At 41.1% G+C, this 24873-nt stretch overlaps 1 long non-coding RNA gene across 1 annotated transcript; it reads right to left on the bottom strand.

Annotated features, from left to right (window-relative positions):
• Positions 1-22699: 22699 nt before the first annotated feature.
• Positions 22700-23805, bottom strand: LOC149091207 (uncharacterized). The gene is made up of 2 exons (XR_016197132.1): positions 23685-23805; positions 22700-23654 (listed from the first exon to the last, which is right to left on the bottom strand). It is a non-coding gene; the product is annotated as an uncharacterized LOC149091207 (long non-coding RNA).
• Between the last annotated feature and the right edge of the window lie 1068 nt (positions 23806-24873).

Below are 24873 nucleotides of genomic sequence, written 5' to 3'. Positions count from 1 at the left end.
CCTCTAATGCAGCCGGAAATGGCGAATAAATCTCATTTGTAATCGCCAAATATATGTATGAACACATATACACATTTTCAGATATATGTATGTATATACATGTATATATTCTATAAGCACTTTAAGCAGTGCGAAAAAAAGTTGCGAATAGTTGGGCGCAAAAGTTTTGCGTTTGCCACTCGAAAGTAAGTCAATAAAAATGCCTTCAACCAGCCAATGCAACACAGAACAAACAAAATAGTTCCCAAAAAATACCAAAAAAGGGTAAGAAGAAGAAGAAAAAAGAATGTCGGCATATTTTGTAGAGCTTAGCGACTTAGCGACTGTCGCCAACTGGCATTGAGAGCCGCGCAAGGGCACTTTCCGGTTCGTATTAAGCCATCGAAACTTTTATTGATTTAGCGGCTTTACTTTTTTCTATCTTTTTTCTTTGCTTTGTTGTTGGACTGCAATAATATTCAGTCAGGGCATAAATGAATAGCATTGAATACCATGAATCATGGGATTAGCTCCATTCGGAAATTCAGATAACAGGACAAGTCTATATCTTGAATGAGAAAGAGGCGTCAATTTAGACTAGTAGCCATAGTAGGCATGGAACTTCAATCACGATTTATGGAAAAATTGTGATGAGTAAATATTCTCCAAAATAAAAGAAGATTTCAATGCAGTTTGGGAAGAAACAAGTGGTTCTCCTCTATAAATTTTACGGTGACTTTGCTGGATCCATCTTTTAGCTCAGATTAGTACTTTCCACTCTCTGCGAATAGATATCAATTGAATACTATAAAATTGAATTGATAAAGGCTTGATAAAGAAGATGACTATGCCAAAGGCTTGTGATACTTCGGCTTCAATTTCCTTCTTTCCCTCTATTTGAAGATCTGATGAGCATATATATTACTCGTACAATAAATTCAAGTAACAACAGCGTGAATTTATATATCCAACTAACGGTTCAATTGCTTGACAGACACAGTTTGTCAAAATCTGGAATGAAAGAAAAAAAAGTGTAATAGTTAATAAATAGTTAAAAATTAACAATTAGTTCGCAACTAAATGTAAATCAGAGCACAAATACTAGAGTTTACTTAGGTTAGTTTTTTTAATATCTAATAAAAAATGAGATTAGACCTGTCACATTCGACACATATGCTTATCATTAATAATAAGAATAAAAAAATAAAAGAGTTTAAGAAACAAATATTCAAACATGCAACTTTGAAGTTCTTGGAGTCTCAATCTCACAGCGAATTTCCAGCTGCGTCTGGAGCTCAAAAAAGAAAAATAAGGAAAGAAAGGAAATGTGTAGAAAAAGTTCAAACAGCATTTCGACACCTTCACGAATTTTGACCAAATATTTACCCGCAGGATATGCACTCCAGCGACGTGTGCCTCCCCCGTCTGCCCCCTCTAAGAGCTGCCCCATTTGCCCCTGTTGTGAGGCTCTGTTGCCTGGTTGTCTGGCAAGGAGAAAATCAATTTCAGGCACATTACGAGAACACAACCCGAACGGAATTTCAAGTTGATTTTATTATTTACTTGTGCTTGGGATTTGTACTCCGTACTTTCGTATTTGTATTTGTATTTGTATTTTGTGTGTTTGTATTTGCTGTTTGACAGATTTAGCTGAATGCTCAGACAACAGAGACTTTAAAATTGCCCAAGGCAGGGACTGCAGAGGGCATGGCAGGGCGAAAAATGACTGCATTGCGTCCTTTTGGGACACGTTATAAGCTCTGCCTGCCTAAGCATTGAGGCATTCGCTTCCCTCGGCCGCCCTCCCCACGCTACTCAAATAAATCGAAATATTTCGAGTGCGGCGGCCAAGTGGGAGCTGAGCAGTGAGACCTTAAGAGAGCTGCTTGCGTGTCGTGACGTGACGTGACACGAATGGAAGCGTGTCGCAGAAGTCAATGGATTGAAAAGCAATCTTGCAAATATCTTAAGGCATAAAGGGATATATGTAACTAGTATCTTATCGATATTCGATATTCGATTATCAAAAATCGATATGTAGCCCATAATTTATTTAGTTTTTAGCATATGTGAGGTACTTTGATATAAGTGCTTAGCAAATCGATAATTTATCGATATACATATGTTGGATAAATTCATTAATTAAATAATACATATTAACAAAAGTCTTAGACTGTGCATTGTTGCTCAATTGATTGATTGAATTGATGACACTTTGCTAATCAAATATTTAGGCTAACATCTTAATTAAAAGTCGATTAAAATGGATGAGGATAATTTTAATAGTATTCTTTTATATTATACCATAAATGTATATGTATATTTACATAGACACGCGCTCATTCATAATTCAAATCAAATACAATATGTTGGGCTCATTAGGGTGGACCCAAACGGCGGCAGCTAAACTCAAATCTCGAGTCAAAGTTTTTCTTTTAGCCTTTATCCGATTTAAGCTAAACTACTTTAGGCAATTGATTGTCAAATGTGTGTGTGAGTGTGTGGGCCATTGCAGAATGTCTAGTGTCTCCCGCTCTCTTTCTCTCTATGGGTTTTTTTTCGTAGTGCGCTCCCCCTCTCGCTCCCTTTGCTGGCGGCGACTGAGCTGTCGCTTTTTGATGTCTGTCTTCAGCTTTTTTCAAGCCATTTTTTTCGCCTATTTTTTTGCAGCTCTTGTGCGATTTCATTTACTTTGTGTAATACACACACATACAACCATATCATAGGTGCATGTGTGTGTGTGTGTGTCTCGTGAGGCAATGAAGTGCATTTGAAGCACACTTGATGCACGTACAGCACGCAGCGCCTTTTTAGATGTATTGTAAAAATGACTGCAGTGGGCGGCACATTCGGGGGCGTGACGCTGGGTTTGTCGACGCGGTTCGTTAGTTTTGACACACACACACACACACACAGACACATACACATACAAACGGACAGACAGGAATAGGAAGTGGGCGTGTCTGTGTATGGCGTCTGTTTGATAAGTGGCAGCAATTTTTTTGCAGCTGCTGCTTCTTCATCTAGCACTCCTTTCAGCTTAGCCACTTTGTGTGTGTGTGTGTGTGGGTGTGTGGGTGGGTGAGTGTGTGTGTTGTTTTCCAGCCTGACATAGAACGTCAAGCAGGCATCCTTGCTTGATCCTTTGGCAAGAAATATAAAGAATGAATATAAAAAAAAAAAGGAAAAACGAACTGGGTCCACTAATGAAATTGTTAATTTTTGTTAGCAAAGTCACGTACACGATGTGTTGATGACGCTCGAGTGTGCCACGCCCACACGCCCACATGCCCACATGCCGCTGGCAATTGGCAAGGCGCCGCAAAGGCTGCCACAGACGGACGGGCAGGGCCAGGGGTTGAGGGAGTGGAGGGCTGAAGGATCTCATAAGCTGCAGCCTTTTGGTAGACAATTTGCGAGCTAAACTGAATTTATGTGCAACAGTTTTTCTTGTTACTTTGTTTGCTTTGCGAAAATCGAAAAGTTTTGCTCGACTGTGCGCTGTGATTTTCGCGTGATTTGTGTTGCAATATTTGAGTACAAAAAACAGTTATTTAGCTTATGGCACACACAGACACACACACACACAAGCACACTCATACAACAATACAGCACGTGCATGCAACGACTTGCCTCAAAGCCAAAGCCGAAAAAGTCGCATTGCAGCTAAATTTTTGTGTTACGCTTGCCAACTGCTCCCTGAGAGGGGGGTAGGGGAGGGGGCAGCTCGAGGAGGGGTGCTGACGAGGTTAGAGACGTAACGGGGTACTGGTTGCCTAGCCATTAATACCATTTACCTATATCTTGGCCTGCGCTGGCACGTAGCCCAAACACCATACCAGAACTCTCTCGCTCTCGCTCTCGCTCTCCCTCTCTCTCTCTATTTGTCTCTCTTCAGTTGCCCAAAATGTATATAACGTATACGCCAAAGTGGCTGACTGACTGCACACCCTACCCACCAGACTGCTGTACCCCACTCTAGCCCCTACCCACGCCCTTGTGGTGCCATTTTGCGCCTCGTCGCTTCTTGTGTTTTGTTGCAAGTTTCGCCTTGCATTTCATTCTATTTTATTCACGTTTCTTTTCGCTTTTCTTCGTTCCTGTTTTAGTTTTTTTCCCGTGCCCATTGTATTTATGCACAAGTGCAGAACGTGGCAGCAACAAAATGCCTGCGTTGCATGCAACATTTACTTTTTTATGGTTTTTATTTATTTTTATTTCTCATTTTTTGTTTGCTATATTTTTTGTTTGGCTTTTTTATTTTCCATTTTTATTGCCGCTTTGTTTGGCACTTCTTAGAGCATTTTCCATTGTTGCGGTTACATAAAATTCAAATGCAATGAAAATTCATTAGAAAACAAAACAAATTGTTTGCCATTGCATTATTTGCGGATGGAATGAAATGGGAGAAGAGTTGACAGAGGTGGGTGGGAAATGTGAGCATCGATCGAATAATAAACTCCATATATGTGGAAATACTTAGAATAGATAAATGGAAGTATTTGTGAGCAATACATAGGAAGTTTTCGTTCTGGTTATGGATGTATGTATATTATATATTCAAGGTGATAAATATAACTGAATCGATAAAGCAATTTCAAATTGGATTTACCCAAATTGACGTCTCTCTGGGCTAGATCCGATTCTCTCCGCTCCATCCACACAAATCGCACAGCAACTGGCTAATCTAATGTAATATCTGCGTAAGCTATGGCTATTAGGTGTAACAGCCTCTAAGCGCAGCTTCTGTTCCGCCTGCTGCTGCCATCCTCGCCGCCTCCGTCAATGTCCTGCTTAGTGCAAACATCTGGCAAAGATTACACAACATTTTCTCACCTGTTTTCACAATCAATTTGCGACCGTCATCAGCTGTAATCTTGGCCAAAAAGATGTGGGTGCGCCACATGGTCAATACACCCTCACACTCACACACACAGTTGCACAAACGCTTCAACATACTCTCTGCACACGCACATGTGGCGTATACGTAATCTGTTTAAACACACAATAAATAATGAAAAACTGCGCATATGCGAATAAAGCTGAAAGCGGAATTTGCATATAAAAAGCGTGGACGAGCGGGGCACGGCGAAGAAGCCGGGCAAAGAAAGCACAACAACGAAAAGCCGTGAGCGTAACATATAATGGCCAACAGGCCAGGGGTTGCTGAAGGGAAGGGAAGGGGGTGGGGGAGGATCTTTTAGCAGCGACTAGCTGGTCACGTTTATGCCAGAGGCAAAAGGGACCGCGTGCTCTGGGCGGTAGGTGTGGCAATCATGAACATGCCATAATGTTTGTGACCGCGACTATTAAATCAACACACGCGCTACCAAACACACACACACTCACACACACTCACACACACTCGCGCACACACACACACAAAAATAGAAGGAGGCGGGCGGTGCTGGGGTGGCGCGTGCATATTTCCTATGATTTATTATTATTTCGTGCGGTTTTTCGCTATTATTTAAATTTTAAATAGCTGTAAAGTGCACACATACACACACACACACACACGCACACAGAGCTGCACTCGCCCACTAGAAATTGTATTCGCAGGCTGGTCTCTGATTTTATTATAGTCCTTACAGCGCTTGCCTTTTAAAATCCTGGTTGCAAGTTGTTGTTGTTGTTGTTGCTGTTGTCAGTTGTTGTTGTTGTTGTTGTTGTTGGTGCTGGTATCATTATTATTATCGCTGTTGCCATTGTTTGTTGGCATGTTGTTGCATGGGCCATGGCTGCAGTTGCAGCTGTTGTTATTGTTGTTGCTTTCGCGGCGCTGCCATTTTGTGGTAAATAGAGTCGTTTAAATGCATACAAATAGTGCCCAATTCTCTCTCTCTCTCTCTCTCTCTCGCTCGCTCTCACTCTCTCTCTTTGTTTTATGACATTGTGTGCTTGTGGCAAGATTTTATAATAACATTCCATAATGCAACGTTCGCATGTCACCCTGCACAACATTAACAAGCCACGCCAATTATTATTTAATTTTTTTTTCGTTACATACATTCGGGTTACCATACTCGCTGCAATGGTCACCCGCACGGAGCTGTTAATAATTCAGTTGGATTGGCATTCGTCTGACTTTATCTGCAGAACTAAATGAGATTAGCGAAAGGCTGAAGCCATGAAATGTCGTTAAAGCAAACTTTATCAAGTAGCTGGAAGAAGAGAAGGAATCAACTTATCTATGTGCAGTTTTCATTTGAAGTGAGCGTTAATGCTTGCGTTTCATATCATTTCTATTACTTATGCTTTCTCAATTTCAATTAAATTTCGACATATGCTCAAATCTGATTCATTCCTGACTTTGTGCGGCGCTTCCTGCTTCATTCAAATCGCGAATAAAGCAAAGAAATGTCTATTTATCATAATGCTGCGAGTGCTCACAGCTGGGAAGAAGCCAATTGTTGGCCCCAAAATCCATGGCACATGAATAGAATTGAAATACTGCCGCAACACCCAGAGCTTCCGGGTGGCCCCGCCTCGAGTTGAGCTGAGCTGAGTTGAGCGGGCGGCTCATTAGATGTCACGAGTTGTCTGGGGCGCTTAGCGGATTTTGTGACAGGCGAGTGGCAGCAACAGCCAGTTCTATGTCAGCCACCCTGCCAACCCACTGCCACTGCCACTACCCGGACTCATGTCAAACCAATCACTTGTAATGCGGCTCATGTCGCGGGCTGAGGGCGGCGCGACTTGCGAGCTGTGAATCTAACTCGAGCCACATCGATTTTTTATGGCGCTAAGACAAAAGTTATTAGCAGCAAGTGACATTAAGTGACAACAGAAGCAAAAGCAGGAGCAGCAGGAGCAGCAGCAGCAGCAGCTTTATGCTCTTAAAATTCGTAATCGTGGCAGCTGCTGCAAAGTGCAAAAAGGGACATAAATGTAATAGTGCCGCGCTGAATAAGAGCGCCTTTCATTAACTTTTATATTTTATTATAGCTAAGCGATGCAGGCGGCAGGCGGGTTGAGAATCTGCACTTAAAATCACATAGCAAAAGCGACGTTAATAGAAAAACATACAATGCGAGAAGAGAGAAGCAAAGTCAAGAAAGAAAAGTCTGAGCAAAAGTTAAAATATTCTTATTACGTCGAAGTGATACGATGAATATCAAGTAAGGCCTATAGTTGGATCCGTTTCAGAAGGAAGAGAAGATAGGTTTAGCAAATAAGAAAGCGACGAAAGAGAAGCGAAGAAAAAGAAGGATATAATAAAGACTGGGGAAGAGAAGAAAGAAGAAAAGAAAATAAATCAAAGGAATCGAGAATATAAGTGAAGAAAAGAGAAAGCTCTCGACACAGTAAGTAGGAGCGAGGGCAAGAGTAAGAAAGAAAAAAGATGTAGATGCATATAGAAAGAGCGAGAGAGAGAGAGAGAGAGAGAGAGAGAGAGAGAGAGAGATAGCCAACGAATTTGAGCTATCGCAAATGAAATACTCGAAAGCAAGAAGCGAATTGCACTGAAGAGTGTGTAGTAAATATTCCCTATTAAAGTTTTTATGGCCATTCCAATAATCATAAAACAAATGAGCTTGCCACTGAATTTCCTTTTGGCTCAACTGCCACTCTTTGGCCCGATTTCCGGGCTTCGATTTGATTGATTTAGCCTTCTTTTTTTTTAGAGAAGTTTCGTGCAGCTGCCCAATAAATGTTACTAAATGTCAACAATGAAAAACGCCCGCAACGTTGCGTTGCGTTGCGCTCCGCTGGGCCACGCTGCGCTGTGCTGTGCCGGGCAAACTTGGCGTATACTTAATAATATTATAATAAATGTGCGCCAGTTGCATAGCCCGACGTTTGGCTCGGCTGCATAAGCTGACGTTTTATTTGGTGCACAACATTTTGGCTATGAGTGTCTGTGTGTGTGTGTGTGCACCGTTACTGCCAACATAACTGGCATTGTGTTCTATGGCTATGGCTGCGGCTGCGGCCATGGCTGCCTTTGTGGCTCGGTGCCACTCGGTGCAGAACAGCAAATGAAACTGGCTAAAAATGAAAACAAATAGAAATTTATTGCCTGGAATTTATGACAATTTACTTTTGGTCTTTTATGCAGCGTCCTCCTTGGTTAAACAAAAAATAAAAAGGAGCGAGGGGAAAAAAGAAAAATGTATATATGTATTTATGCATAATCTGAATTGCCCGAGAAAATCTTCAATGGGATTTTCTATTGTTAGCCATACATTAAGAAGTGCTCAAAGTGACTGTTGAATCTGAAGAGGATGGATATGGTTAGGGGTATGGAGAATTGAAATTTAAATTAACTTAATTGTATGTGAGAAAGCTTATTAAAGCTTAATGAGCTTTAAATGCTTCTGTGTGTAAAGGATACTACTCTGGAGTGTGCATAATAAGAAATATTTTAGATGAGGGCAAGCACTGACTGAAGCGAAGCTAAATTGCACAATTATTGAGCCCTTGAAGCTGGCAATAAAAATTATTTTAAATTTAAGAATAAAGTGACTGTTTAGTAAAAATTAAACAAGAGTTGGATAAACTTATATTAAGTAAGCATATTGAATATTTTCAAGATCAGGGTTTTCTATATAAATTTAAAAAGATTTGGTGTTTTTGTTTGATTTCAGCTAGTCGAATATGGGCAACCTTGTAGGGCTGCCAGATAGGTTCGTCGAATATGGAGAACCCTATATAAATAATTCTATTGCTCAACTAAATGAAACCTTTACTAAATCTTTTTGGTTTTCAACTAAGTATAGGCAGAATCAGTCTATATTGACCTGAAATTAGAATATCTCTTTCATATGCTCGATATGTTTAAAAGCATTTAAATGCATTCAACACTGAGATAAATTTGTGCCATATTTCTTTTTAATTTTATTTTATGGTTTTCTCTTTCTATTAATTTTCCTATTATTGGTTTTACTATTTATTTGATTATTATTAGTTGTTATGGCCTAGATTCAGATTCTGGTAAGAAACAAATAACAAAGCGTATAATATAAAAATATACATTATATTATTATAGAGCTATTTCAAGAGATATTTTCAAATGAAATGAAAGTATTGTATATATTCGACAACTGAATTAGTCTCTTGGAAATATTCTCTACAGACTGAGTTAAATATGAGCATTATTTGATATAGAATATTTCATTTATATATCTTGATTCCAGCCAATGTTATAGACTTATCAAATTAATTTGTTGGCTTTGAGCTCTGCTTAAGGCGCTAGCCTAACCTGAATTTCCCACAATTATTAAAGCTCGCCTTTGCTGGCAATGCTTTTATTGGTCTATTTAAACGTTTTGCTCGGAGTCTAGCGGGGCGCATCAAGTTCTGGCCCTAAGCGAACGTTTGCAGCCAAACACTGAGACCAACAACTAAAACAATAAATAACATTTGTTGGCACATGTTCAAAACAAATGCTAACGCTTAGCTGCTTCTTGCTTTGTCTTTGTATAATTTCATTTTTGTTGCAATTTTTTGTTGCCTTTCTTCTTTTTTTCCTGCTGCCTTACGCTCTAGCCGCTGGCACTTGCGTCAACTCGCTGCCCGCCGCGCGCTGCCTGCCACATGCAGCGCCTGCCGCTTGCAGCACTTAAAATGCATTTTGCTTTCTGCTTTCCCGCCTCTTGGCGCACTGAAATGCTGTCGGGGCCCCCGACGAAGTCTTATAGTTCTTGGTTTCGCTTTAGCCCCAGCTGCTGCAACTGGCTTTGCCTTTGCCTTTGCCTTCGCCTCTGCTATCTGCCGCATCTCTCCCGCTCTCTCTCTCTCTCTCTCTCTCTCTCTCTCTCACTCACTCGCTCGCCGCATATCGGTCTCCCTCTCAATGCGCGCCCTGCGTCTGCTTCTAATTCGATTAAAATGTTGTAAATTATTGCACTCACATGGCCAGCTTTGCATTACAAATGCAGCTGTCTCTGTCTGTCTCTCTCTCTGTGTGTGTGTGTGTGACTTGGCAATATTACGTAATGCTTTATTGAATTCGCCATTTCGAGTGCGGCCTGTGTGTGGAAATGTGTTTTCAATGAACGATTTCTTTTTTTTTTTTTGCCATTTTCGTTTTTGCATTTTTGTGCAGCATGAAAAATGTCCTTGTCGCACATAAATCTTGCCATATCCTGGGGCCATGTCGTGGCTGCGGCTTGAATTTGAATTGCACAGAAGGCGACGCTGGAGCAAATGATATTGCAAAATAAATGCGTAAATGATCGTAACTCGCAGACAAACGGCAAGAGCGGAGCGAGGCGGGGAGAGGTCCTGCCTGTGGGCCGTCCTGGGGTGGGGACCTTTCAATTGATATAAGAAACGTTTGGCAAAGTCAGGCCACTGCATAATGTATCGCCATACATTTAGTCATTTTGGCAACTGACGCATGCCACATGGGGCATATCAAAAATGTTATGCCTGGCAGGCAGCAGGTACGCAGGAGGACGCACATGCAGCAATCAAATGTGGCAATTTAATTTATTGTTTATTTGGCCAACAACCAAATGAGGGCAAAAGGGCCACAGGACAGCACGTTGCACGACGCGTGTGGCAGAGTCAATCGAAGGAGTAGTTCCAGGAGCAGCTGGAGACAAGTAGCTGTATCAAAGAAGGTGGAGTCAAAGTAGTTGGAGTCGGGGCGCACTCGAAGGGGGCAGGAGGCGGCACATAAAGTGGTAGAACGTTTGATGAGCGTAAGGATGAAGCAATTGGAGCAATCGAAGGGCAACAGCTGAGGCAATCAGAAAGGAGTAGTAGACGGGGCAGGCATAAGAGCAGGAACAGGAGTAGGAGCAGCCGCAGGAGCAGGAGCAGAAGCGAGAGAAGTGGCAGAGAATATAGTCAAAAAAAACATGGCTGAAGCAGAACTGAAGAAAAGTGGAGAAAGACATCGAACAATGCACAAACTGAGGATAAAGAGTGAAAAAATAAGGATAATAAAAAACTGATAGAGCAGAGTTATTGTAAAATTTCCAAAGAAGTAAAGTAAAAAACAGAAAACAACTAAGGAAGTCTTGAAGGAGAAGCAGCAGGAGCAGGAGACGTAGTACACATAGTGAAATTGGTATAGAAGAGCTATATTTTCTTGAGAGAAAACGAAAAACTAACTTAAACGGGAGGGGACAAGTGGATATGGTTAGATTAACTCTGCTGCTGATGCATTCGAACTGATGATGTTTAGAAGGCTAAGAGTAAAATTTCTGAAAGAGAGCAAAGAGAGGGGAGATCAAGAACAAGTCAAGCAATAAGAAACGCCAACTGACAAGAGCTGAACTAGCAATTAAACTGCAGGAGGCGGCAGATGGGCAAAGCGAGCAGGAGACTGACGCAAACGTAGAGGCACAATCGTGCCGCAGCACACGCTGCCCCAAGCACACAAAACGCACGTTAATAAATAATTTTTGTCTCTGCGCCGCAAAAGAGAGAGCAGAACCCTTCAATCATACGCACGACGCAAAGGGTCTGCAACCTGGAGAATGGCGCCCGGAGCCTGGAGCAAACAGACAAAATTGAAATTAATGACTGCGGCTCGTTGTACGCATGTAAACGGCGCTGTGCCCCACGGCCCGTCAATGGTGCGTGCCTGAGCAAATCAAAGCAAATCACAGGACAGCCAAGCCACGCTCCATCTGCGCCCATGTCGCTTGCTCTTCCTGGCCGGAGGGAGGCGAGATGCGTCTAGTGGCTGGGCGTGGCTGCCCCTTTATGTGTCCCTCGAGTGGCAAGAAAAGTTGCGGCTGAGGCGGCCGATTATTATGATTATCATAATAATAATCATTATTATTATTATTATCATTATTATTATTGGTGCTGCATATTTTTGTTGTTGTATATGGGCGTGGCTGGGCGTGTGGGTCACTTGCTTTGGTGGCCCGCAATAAAGCAAAATATAAAACGAATTCATTACATTTATTGTGGAAATTAGTTAAGCATTTGTCGTTGTTTTTTTGCTATTTGTTGTTGTCGCCGTTGTTTTTGTTGCTGTTGTTGCTGTCGTTGTTTCATTGCGGTTGCTGCTCGAAAAGCCAATCAACTTAATTAAAAATAAATAAATATGTAATTTTAATTAAAAATCAATCACAGCCCGCTCTCAATTGACATTTCTATGGCTCGAATTTAATTTAAATGCGATTAAAATACGCGATTAAGTGCTTTTCCGTTCTTGCTCTTTCGAGTGCAATTGACTGAAAGATGCTTTTACAGCACTGTCTGAGCAGGTGAGAGACGCAACAAGCTTATCCGTTAAAAAATATATAATATATAAAAATATATAATATACAAATATGTTAATATATATATTCAAAAAGTAATATCAACAAATCTACTTGAAGTAAATAAAAAATGTTGTTCTTCTTTGATTAATACTCATATTTATTTATATACTCATAAAAACATGGGCAACCTTGAAGGGTTGCCAGATGAGTTAGTCGAATATGGACAGCCCTGTATTCTTGTTATGTAAATTTCCATGTAAATTTCTTGCCTGGTCTTGGTCTATACTAAACAGAATTTGACCTGTATAAGAATATTATATAGGAATAATCTAGGGTAGGTCCTATCTCAAACCCTCGATTGAAGCAGTTTTTACACAAATTCCTGCTACTCACTCCAATATATTTATAAAATCTTATGGTTTCTATTATTTGCAATGAGTATTCAAAGACTATTCTATTAACAAAGCTTTTATGAATCACATTAAAAACATATGAAGCCTTATTTTTACGTTTACTTAAGTTTCAACTTTTATATACAATTTATATCAGATTCGCCTATGTCTGCTTAGCTAGGCATGAGAATTGTAATTTTGCCTCCTTTCTTTCGAATAGCTTGCTAATTCGGAATTGGCCATTATCTGTCCCCTCTTCATCTTCGCTCCGTCTCTTCGCTCACGTAACTGCACATGCAATTGGTCTCATTGGCATTTCATTATTCATTGGCCCTATGAAAGTTGCAAAATTTGCTTATAAAGCTCTGCAAAATGTCATTAATCATTTAATTGTTTTTAGACTTTTGCACCTGGCCAATTTCGCAGGCGAAACAAACAGTAATAATAAAAACTGGCCAAAACTGTTGTAATAAATGCGAGGGTGTGTGTGTGTGTGTGTGCAGCTGCCATAATTGTATGCGTACACAATATTTATTATTTATGACAACAGCAGACGGCCAGTGCAAGCAGGCCGTGTCCTGGCCGTGTCCTGGTTGTGTCCAGGCATTGTCCTTGCAGCCAACTGATAATGCGACGCGTTATAACTTTTAATTTTAATTTAAAATGCAGTTTCGAACAGCAGCCAGCCTTGACTGCCCGGCGAGTGCCTCGTCGTCTGTGTTTATACGCGAAATGGGTTTTAAATTAATGTGATTTTGTTATTTATGAGGGGCGACGCGTCGTATACGCAACTTAAAGCCACAATGCGTTGAGCGACATTTGGGCCAGTTGCAAACGGCACAAACAAATCAGCAACAGGCAAACAAAGCACACGCATTACAAATTTAAATTCACACACCCACACACACACACACCCGCACGCACACTCATAAAATATGCAATAGTCGGAGAGGAATTGACAACCCCTTCACGCTACATACACACACACACACACACAAACTCACTCACACACATACACTCACACCCTCACACCTGTCTGCTTAACCCTTAAGCCAGCCAGCCTTAGGTTCATTTGAAATTCTAATTGTTTTCCGAATTCATCAATCGCTCGGTCCCCCCTCCCCCCTCACACCCGCACCACCTGCTCCATTAATTCACCTCTTTCAATCTGCAATTGATTTAAATGTATGTCGTTTGATTTGCACTTCCTTTTGGGCTCGCATTTCATTTCGCATTTCGCATTTCGCATTTCGTATTTCGCTTTCGCATTTCCATTGAAATTGATAATAAATTGTAGCTGTCAATAATTTTAATACCATGTGTCTATCACGCTCTCCCACGTCGAGCACCTCTGACCACGCCCCCTATCAATGAGTTGATTGCGCCCTGTGATTGATACCTTTGATTGATTTTTTCGCTGAAATATTGCAAAATGTGGCACAGTTGACACGATTTTATGCCCAGTTCTCCCCAGTGGCCTCCAGACAGAGCCCGTTTACAATTATAAATATGCAAACTGGAGCCCATCAAAAATATAATTGACCTATTCGAGAGGCTTGGGCGACTGATACGTTAAGTGTAATTGAAATGAAAATTGAATAGGGAGTGCGAGAAAATGAGGAATAATTAATTTATCCAATTAATATTTGTTGTGTACCGAGTCATAGTTAGGGTTAAGAAAAACAAATGTGATACCTACTTAATAAAAAAAAAAGTGGTTTGGATTTAAAATTATGAAAATGACAAAATATCACCATCACCTATCTGGAACATCTTTATGGGGCAAGAAAGGTAGTGCAAAGTGGATTGTGAGTAATTTATAGCTGCATCTATTCAATTTCTCGAAATATGCGAGGATACCTTAGTATATCGCATATAATCAGGCTATCAAGCAGGCGACAGCAAAAAATAATTACATCCTTTGGAGGGTTGCAGAATTAGATGAAGCCAAGGTACGATACGATTTGCATATAGAGTTTCAAACAACAGCCATAAATTGAATTGAATACAAACATTTCAATGGTAGCTGCATTCATCTCTGCTCTCATTCAGAAATTAAATAGTAGTCACATTAAGAACTCAACCAAAATATTGCCAATTGAGAGTGATGTAAACATTCTAAATCTATTTTGCATATACAAATCGATTGAAAAGTAACAAAGTTGTGTCCCCAATCTAATAGAACTGGAGTCATGCAAAATGCAAAAAATAAATAGAAATGGGGAAACAAATATTTATGGCGCATTGTTAGCACTCCTGGGGCCAACATCAGCACTGCCAGCGGATATACAAAATACGAACTACAAAAATAAGTAAGCCCCAAAAAAATATGTTTAGTTTACACCAATGTTTCACTGGTACAAATTAGTTCCCCAAGGTGACTCAATAATCGTTGCTTTTTTTCTTTCAATTTTCGGCGTTTTGTTTAATATTTACGAAGGGGAAAAAATTAAATCAAATTTGTTTAGGGCCCACGCTCGTTGCTTAATCAGCAGAATTTGTAACATATTTGCCAAAAGCTGTGGCACAATTCCAGGCGCTGCGTCATGGCAGGAGTCGGGGCAGCAGAGCTCGAAGTGCGTGCAACAAATGGGGGCACCGACTGGCGCAAGAGCATGATGACATGACAGTAAAATCTTAGTGCTGAGCGAATGGCAAGTGAATGCCGCGTGAGTAACGAGTGAATACAATGCGAATACAAACCGAGTGCCTAAATGCAGCCAGCTGCCTCAGCCTATGCCTCTGCCGCTGCCGCTGCCCCTGCCGCTGGCCACGCCCCATCGTTGAGGCCGATAATAAATCAAGCGCTGCCGCCGGACATTTCCGCTTCCGTTGCGCTTTGTCATGTTTAAGGACAGAGGAATAGAATAAGGACGGGGCGCGGGTGCGGGCGCAGCCGAAGTGGGCGAACTTCAAAAGCAAAGTCAACATTTAGCGGCCCATTTGACGCAATCAATGTTGCTGCCACAGCTGCCCCCTAAACAAGTAAATCAGTGAGCGGCCAAGCATTGAAATTTGATGAAGTCAACACATTCGCACACGCACGCACGCATTGCCATTAGTATGTGTGTGTGTGTGAGAGTGTGTGTGTGTGTGTGTGTGTGTGGACTTGCAAAGTCTCGGGAAAAATCTCTTATTTATAATCACTTAGATCCGACTAGCAAATCGCTTGGAATGGCACAAAGAGCGCCTCAATCTGGGTGCGAAACATACAGTTGCAATACCCTGTATATAGTGTGAGGCTGGGTGGGGTAGTTGGGCCAGAAATGGACAGCTGTAATGGAAAGAGACATGATATAAATATCTCTCAAGAAAATACATAAAATCCTTGCAGTTCAAGCGGAGTAAACATCGAGTGCATTAGGGAAAAGTATGAAAGTCTTATTAAAATATAATTTGTACTAGGCTCTTCCATATTAGTCTTCAAATTTTATTTCATTTATTCATTTACTCATTTTTATTTAGTTCAAGTTCATTTGAAATTAATATGTAATATTTTAGTTATATTCAAGAGAATAATTCTCACGATCTATCTGGGTTCCATTGAATATTTTATATAAAATCAATCTCTCACAATAGAAATATTTAATAAAATAATAATTATATTAAAAGTGACCTACACAAATCAAATTTGTTTATTCTCCCCAAATTAATGCCAAATTTTACAAGATATCGAGCCGCAATATTTGTTCATCTTCTACCAGTTTTTCTTGGCCTTCAGCAGAATGTTGTTGTGTGCGTGTGTGCGTGTGGGTGTGTGTGTGTTCTTTTCATTTTTTGTTGCTGCCTTGCCGCGGGCGTGTCCATGGCTGGGCAGAAAATTATATGGCAGTTTAATTTGCGTGCGGCCCGCTTTGTGCCTGGGCGCATTTAATGATGCGTATACGCAACGCTGACCCAGGCGACAGGACGCGGACGGCAGACGGACGGACAAATGCGGTGCATATCAAATTAATGGAGCTTAAGAGAGCGTACTGAAAAGAAAAATAACAAGACGACGAGCAAACAAAAAAAATAAGTAGGCGAGGCCAGTCGTCTGCTGACTTTGGCACAATAATTAAAAGCGATGCGGGCCCCAAAAAGTATGCAATGTCAGCGTGAAGTGAAACGAGAAAGAAAAGAGCCAAGTGCTGTAACGATAGCAGAGGCGGAGGCAGAGGCAGAGGCAGAGCCAGCGACTGAGGCAGAGGCAAAGGCAAATAAATGGCATTAAGCGCTTAAGCGTTGTCTTCCCAAAAATATCTTTGCCACACTTTGCACAACTCAGCTGCAACTTTATGCAATTATGTTAATAACAATGAAGAGCCGCTGCAGCGCTGCCCATCCCCCAGCTAGCTGCGAGGAATGTTGGGCAAACTTTGAAGGCGTCTTTATGGAAGATGCGACAGAAATAAAGAAAAACACGAAGAAGCTGAAGAGGAGAAAAGAAAAGTGTGAGTGCTGCAATTGCAACGTGGTGGAGAGGGTGGCGATGATGGCGCGGGTGGCGCGGGTGGCTCCAAGGTGGTTGGCTGAGACTGGCAGGAACTTGGTTTGTTTTAGGTCGCTTACATATAATGGAATAATTGCCAGACAGCAAAGGCATTTGCGTTGCAAACTTTGAGCACATAATTTAATAAGTAAACACTCTCACACACACACACGAACACACTCACGCATAGAAATCTATGTATATATTCAATTTTTGCGCAAATTTTCACATTTGCGTTGGCCAGGCTTAGTCTTAATTGCCGCCATAAACTTGGGCAGTCCGATAAAACTTGAGCTTGTAATGGAGCAGATAGCTGAGAGGCCTGCAGATGCCTAATAAATTGCAGAAATTGCCCAGAGAGTGGGGCCATCTCGAGTTGGGCTTACATATGCATTACATGTGTAATTTGTGCTGAGTATGTAACGAAATTAGAACTTTGGCTGCAGCAAAAACTTGTGAAAATCTCAAGGAAATGAACTGCATGACGATGCAAGGGGCGGGGCAGTGGGTGGGTGGTTGGGTGGTTGGCTGAGAGTGAGGGCAGGTTACTCGTTGCAGACAGTTAGCAAGTTGAGTCTATGGCGCAGATTAACTTGTAGCAAAGAACAAACATGAGAGGCCGCAGGGCCGTGGGGCGGGGACTGGCCCAAAATGCAGTTGAAGAAATTGAAAAAGTTTCCTTTTCTTTTTAGCTATCTTCTACTTTTTGTGCTTTATTTTGAATGCAAAGTTCATGCGAGTTGCTTGTCTGACAGTCTACGGTTCTGCAGAAACTCTGACAGTGAGCGAGTGTGTATGCGTGTGTATGTGTGTGTGTGTGTGTGCATTGAAGCATACGCTAGCGCAGCTGCAAAGCAGAGAGTTGTCTAAAAAAAAAAATCGCTAAAGTACAAACACAACACACACACATACATACACATTACATGCTGTAGTTGCATATGCGCCACGCCCACTGGCAAACATGTGTTGCTCAACGCCTCTTCTTGTAGCTGGCTCTTAAATTACACAAACTTGACTGCTATAAAATTCAAATTAACTCCTGCGCTGGGACGCTGTGTGTGCCTGTGTGCGTGTGTGTGTGTGTGTGTGTGTGTGTGTTCATGTGTGTGTGTGGGTATGTGTGCTCTGTTCGCTCTAATATGAAAAATGAAAACAAATCTTAATTAAAAATTATTGTTGACATTTCTTTCGCTTCCCTGCACTTTTCCCCGTTTCGTTTTGGGCACTTTTTTGCTTTTTTGCTTTTTTGCTTTTTTGCTTTTCAGCTTTTCGCCTCTCGCTCTTTGGCTGGTGCCACGCGGCGTATGCGTAATTCACATGAGCGAGCAGCACGACAATTAAAAATGTGCTTCCTGCCGCTGTTGCTGCTGCCATTCTCAACAAGTGTTTGCAAGTTTGTGAAGATTGTTAATTTATAAAGAGATTGCTTAGGTAAATGCAGAAGTTGGCTAAACAAGTTTCGCCGGATTGAGTGTATTAAATATTTAGATTTGAAACTTTTCTCTTTAAGGATTTTGAAGTTTCTACTTAGCTCCTTTCTAGTTAATTGGGGAAGTATTTTGAAGCAACTAAGGCTAAGGCCGTTGCATCAATGAAATGTAAATTATTAATAAAAAAGTTTATCAAATTTGATTAAATTTATATTGTAATTCGTAATGTGTTAATTGAACTTAGGGAAATGGGAAAAAACTAGAGACATAGACAGAGAGGAAGATAGAGAGAGAGAGCAAGAAAATGAAAGTAAAAGATAAACAAAGAAAAAGAGAGTAAAATAGAGTAAAATGGAGTAGAATAGACAACTATCGAGGGAGAGAGCGAAAGAAAACAGAAAAATGGGGAGAGATATGATAGATAAGAGATAAAAGATCGATAGAGTGGAAAACAACGACATAGACCTTATAGTAAATCTATTTCAAATAGATAGAGAGAGACAGCCTGCGCCATTTAGTATAGCTCGATTCCAAGTACTAGCTAATCCGCCTATTGCGAGCCTCACTTATGTCGGATATTTAACCCGGACTTAGAATATTTCAGCTTGCTCTTCTATATGCCAAATTAATTAATTTATTGCTTCACTAAGCGGGAGCTGGCTTAGAAAGTCACTCAAGTATTCATTCAAATCAGAAATTCGCCTTGAGTGGCGCTGCCTCGCCAGGCGCTAATTCCATACCTAAATACCAGAAGCTTAATCAAGTTGAGCTCTTAATTTATATAACGCTAAAAGCATATTAACAACAGATTTGATGAGGCGCACGAATTTATCGACTTCGCTTTCGTGGCCATAATTTGCACACGCAAGCCGCAAATGGAGCGGCTCCAATATTAGGCCACGCCCCCATTTCGCAAAGCTGAGCAGTTCGATGCGCGGGACACGTGCGCCGCCTTAAGCTGCTATCGATTTGCTTAAATTGCGAAACTGAGCCTAAGCCGTGCTTTAATAAAAGCCACACCCCTGCGCGGTGGGCGGTCAGCCATTTTGCACAGACGTAGGGCTTAAAGCCATATAAGCTGCGAGCAGTGTTGCAAAGTTTCGCGAAACTTTCATTTTAACTTTGTTACGCAGTTTTCTTGCTCGGTTTTTTTTTTATTTATTTATTTATTTGGATGTTCACTTTTTACGCGATATTAAGAACGCTGTTAACCCCTTGTTGCCGGCATGACTGCAACGACCTATTTTAAACTCCAGCCAAAGTTTTTCCATGCACACACACACACACACCCACACACTTGTACACACACACGCCTCATTGCATGCAAATAAACATTCAATATGTAAGGACACTGCAACATGTCGCAGGATAAAGTTCCTTTATTTGCGTGTGTGTGTGTGTGTGTGTGTGTGCGTGTGTGTGTCTCATGTACTTGGTTTTCCCACTCCCTCGAACTGGTTTCTATCAGCGGATTTTGATTTTGTTCTTGAACGAGTTGCTCAATTGTTCTGGCCATGTTGCAGAGAGCAGTTGCAACTAGTTTACTTTTATTGCATTGTCGTGCGGTTGCAAGTCGCCAAGAAGTATGCTTTTAATTTGCGAAAGTTGCATGTGCGACAGCAGTTGCCCAAAAACTTCCAAGTGCCACACAGACACTCAGCAGAGAGAGAGAGAGAGAGAGAGAGAGAGAGATAGAGAGGGGGACTAACTGCAGCTGATTAGAGCTGCTTGCCACACCTGACAAGTGTGTGTGTGTGTGTTTGTGTGTGTGCCACAATTTACAGTTAATAGCTAGTGTGGCCAATTAAAACATGTCTAAAAAGCGCTTATCTGGCCAATTAGTGCCAAATCATGCCGTGGCGTCTCCCCCTCCTCTATCATAAACTGCTAGTTGAATGTGCTCTTATTTTTTTTCTCATTCTTTGTGGTGTAACTAAAGTTTCGCACGTTTGGCACTCGTAAAAAATTCCGTGGAAACAACAACGGAGGCAGCAGCGACAACTCGTCATAAAAAGCAAATTAAGTGGAAAAGATTTGAGACGCGCACGCATCGAGCAATTAGTTTTTGCAGTTTTAAGTTAAACTAATTAAATTTAATTGCGAGCACTTGCCAAAAGCCACTAAGAGTAAAGAAACTTTTGCAAAAAAAAAAAAAAAAAAAAAAAACGAGAGAGCAAATAATATATATAAAATAAATGTCGGAAAGGGCTAAACTGGCTGAGAACTGTGGCAGTGGAAATACCCACGCTGAATGGCAGAGCGCGGTGTACTCACAGCTACTTGAGGTTATAGTAGTGGTAGTTTATGTGATGTGATAATATAATATGAGGGAGATTTTACTATGAGACATGTCACACAGATTTTTCTGGATGAAGGTAAATATTTCTATAATATTTTATATAAATTTGAGATTCATTTACTAAAAAGTAGTGAATGATTGGCGAATTGAAAGAGATGGATATTATAGTAATGAATAATTAACTTTGATTTGCCTAATGTATTTAATGTCATTAGATAAAGCAAATATGTAAATTTTAAAATTATAATAGTTTCTTTAAATTAATCGAGTCAAAGCCTAAATTAAAGTAGCTAATTTCTATAGTAAGGAAAAGTTTATCAAATGTTCATTTATGTTAGACTACCACACATTTATCTATATTATCTCTGGCTTTTATTTTCACTTTGAGACAAGCTTTCAAGTTCCCATACAGAATATATTTATTGTTATTAGCTTCGTGTATATGATGTTTATATATTTTTTAGGTACTGAAAAAGCTCTCTCAGTCTAATACTCTCTTGGAGCAAGCGTGGTGTGAACAGAGCAATTAAGAGCTATAATAAATAATATTTATAATCTACATAAATATTTACCTGAATCACAAATCGCGCTGGACTGTGCGTGTCTGCAAGAGAAAGAGAGGAAGAGAGAGATGGAGAAGGAAATTAATTTAATTATATGAATTTAGATAGCTTAAAGACTAGTAATAATAGGTTTATTACGAGCACTATATCATTTGCATAGCACACACACACACACAGACACACACACGTTCACAAATGCTGATGGCTTTTTGTGGCTGCCACAGAACTAGTTGCAAAATGTGAAAAATGTACAATTTCTGCTGCTGCTTTTCCACCTTATTGGCTTTCAAGTGGGCTTAGTTGGAAAAGTTATTCTTTTTATTTGCTGCTGCTGCTGCTGTTGCTAGTGCTTCTTCTTCTTCTTCATGCCATTGAGAACAGCCGCCGGCGCGGGCAACGAGTCTTCACTGTATCCAAGGCTCGTATAATGCCATGTCATGCCATGCAACTGTAGCGCGACCTTCGCCGTGTGTCTGCCTGTGTGTGTGTGAGTGTGTGTGAGAAACTGTGCACCTTGCAGCAGAAAATAGAAAGAGACAGCTAGCCAAAGCTAACTATAGTGCCCTAGCCTACGTCTAGCCCCTCGCCTACTTCCGGCTGCACAGAAAGCGGAGCAAGGCGAATTTTTATGCAATTTTCTTTCAGCTCTTTTCCTTTTTTTTTTTTTTGCCAGCCATGGCAAATGCCAAGGAAAACTGCGACGACAGCGGCTTAAAATTTAAATCGCTCCACAAAATCGAAATTGAAAAAAGAAGAAGCAGCAGAAAACTGTCGGACAAGTCACACGGCCCATTTACTTGAAAAGGAAATCAGGATATTAGAAACAGCCTATCGAATCGATAAGCAACAATTTGCATAATGAAATTTTTCAATATACAATTTATAGAGATGGCGAACTGTAGAAAGCTCCTATGATTTATTCATCGCTGATTGATATACATATATATTTATACATACTAGATATGTATGGGTTACTTTGTAATTGAATAGTTCAAGGAGCTAATATTATTTTCGTTTGATATAAATTATTTTATAGTCATATATTGATTCTTTTATATACATAATACATGTTATGTGTGTTATTACGTAGTTCTCTTATATCAAGAATGAGTACCTACTCTATATGCGAGCGCATTATGACTAAGATATGTACTTCAAATTCCGTTTAGTAACATTTTCAATTTTTATATTTGTCAATTGTTTTCACTCGTTTGCCGTCAGGGTTTGCTTTATCAATTTAAACATTAAGCTGAAGCAGATTTTTATGCCAGAAAAAATATTGAAAAATCACATTTTCGCATATTTTATTAAATTTATTCTGCCATCAACTTTTTAGCAAACATTCAGCTGAGAAATGACCTTATGCACTTTCAATGTTTGTTTCTAATCGACAAAATTCGCAACTTAATTTAATTGATTGCCTTCAATAAAAAACGAAATGCCATGGAATATTTCCCACTGAACGGCGCTCGAGGACTTTGTAGGAATATAATCAAATTGGCAGCATGCTGCCTGCCCCGTTGCAGCCACCTTGCCGGCATCGCTCGGCAGCGCCGGCAATTGATGTTGCAACACTTTTGGTATTTGGGGACTGCCACCAAATTGATGGCAGCATCTGCGGGCCGTGTCAATTTTGGTGCATTTTGTTGCTTGATTTGCGCGCGTGGCGCGAATTTTGCATAACAATTGTGAATAGGGCGGCGGGCATGGGCGGGGCGTTGCACTGGGGCACAATTGATTTAAATGTTTGCGCACATGTTTTCCAGCCAGCAGCATGCAACAAAAAGAAATCGAGGCGGGCGAGAGCGAGCGCAAAAGCGCAGAAATTGCAGCAAACGAAAAGAATTCACGTAATAATATGCAAAGTGCGGGGCAAGCGCGCTGGCGGGCGGGCGGGCAGGCGGCAGCCATGTGTAACGAGTGGGCGGCTAGGGGACTAGTCGAGGGGCGTGGCGGCTGCTTGCAATTGTCGCAGCATGTCGCGCCGAGCTGGGCGTCCGCGTCAACAACATTTTTCCAACTCAATTACCATCCAGCTGCGACGTGTGCAACGTGCAACGTGCCACGTAAAAAGCAAATCTCAAGCGGCAATAGAAGCTGCTGCTGCTGCTGCTGCTGCTGCTGCAAATAAACTCAAATATTGACAGGCAGCATTAGGGCGACTCGAAGGGGGCGAGAGGTCTTGTAGGGCTTAACTTTTGGCTGGCAGCTTTAAGCTGTGGCCAAGGAGTTAAAGCCTGCTCAGCTCTGTGGCCGAGGGCCTTGTGGCACGTGCAATGTGGCAGCTGTTGCAGCTATTTATATTTGCCTGCCACAAGCAGACAGACGGCATGACAGACACACACACCTGCACTCACACACACACACACACACGCACGCACTCACACACTAATAAATAAACACGGCAACTGTCAGTCAGCTGAGATGAGCCCTTGCCTTCAGCTGCAAACTTCTGTCAGTGGCTAATCACTCATATAAATAAACCCTAGCTGAGAATGACTGTGTGTGTGTGTGTGTGTGTGTATATATGTGTGTGGCTTTCCGCAGGTGCCTGCCAACAATGCGGCGCTCATTTGTTGTTGGTTTCTGCTGCTGTTGCTGCTGCTGCTGCTGTTGTTGCTGCTGCTGCTGCTCCTTGCTGCATGTTTGGCATATGTAAATTATGCCAGTGCCAAGTCAGCCACTTAACTCACAACCAGTCGCCCCTCCCCTACTGCCCACTTTATGCCCTCTGTCAGTCATTCAGTCAGCTTGAAAATTTGCCGCTCACCCATCAACGTCAGCGCACAGGCAACTGCAGCTCCTGCTGATTGCAAAAGTCAACTTTTTGGCTCCATGCTGTCTCCCGCTCTTTACCTCTCGCACGTCTCTCTCTATATTGCTGCATCTCCTTCTCTATCTTTGTACACACTTGTGTCATCTCTCTCTCTTTTTTTCGGGCACTGAGTGTTTGCACTATGCATACCCTGTACACATACGGCAGGGTAAGCTTGAAATCTTTTCAATTTTATTCTGTTCCTTATTTATTATTTTAGAGATATTTTGTTAAATTATTGCTATTATTCTTTTTCTATTTTTGATTATTTTATATGCATATGGTTATTATTATTACATTTATCATATTAAAAGTTGCACTTCTATAGATTTATTTACTTTTACATGGTATGTCATAGTCGGTCAGCTCTACACTTTATATGCAGACTGTTTGTATTTGCTGTCGTTATTGTTGTTGTTGTTGTTGTTGCTTCTTGCTGTTGCTGCACTCGAGTGAGCAAATACTTTATTAAAACTCTGTTTGGGCGCCGCCAAGCAAAATGTAAATCATTCATGTGCCACAACAACAACAACAACAACAGCAACAGCTGTTGTGAGTGTGTGTGGGCGTGGCTAATGAGCAGCTCTTGTGCACTTGTTTTAATTTTGGTTTACGGCTCAAGTGTTTGGCTTGAGCTGTAAGTTAAATATATGCCAGCTAGAGCAAACACACGTTACGTATACGCAATGTTTGCCAAGGCAACAAGAGACATAGATGATGATGATGCAGCGGCAAAGACGAAGACGTGGGT

This window comes from Drosophila navojoa, chromosome 5 (genome assembly GCF_054131105.1).
Source record: "Drosophila navojoa isolate 15081-1374.11 chromosome 5, UAZ_NAV_1.0, whole genome shotgun sequence".
NCBI classification, from domain to species: Eukaryota; Metazoa; Arthropoda; class Insecta; order Diptera; family Drosophilidae; genus Drosophila; species Drosophila navojoa.
This window is presented reverse-complemented; position numbering and strand designations above follow the sequence as displayed.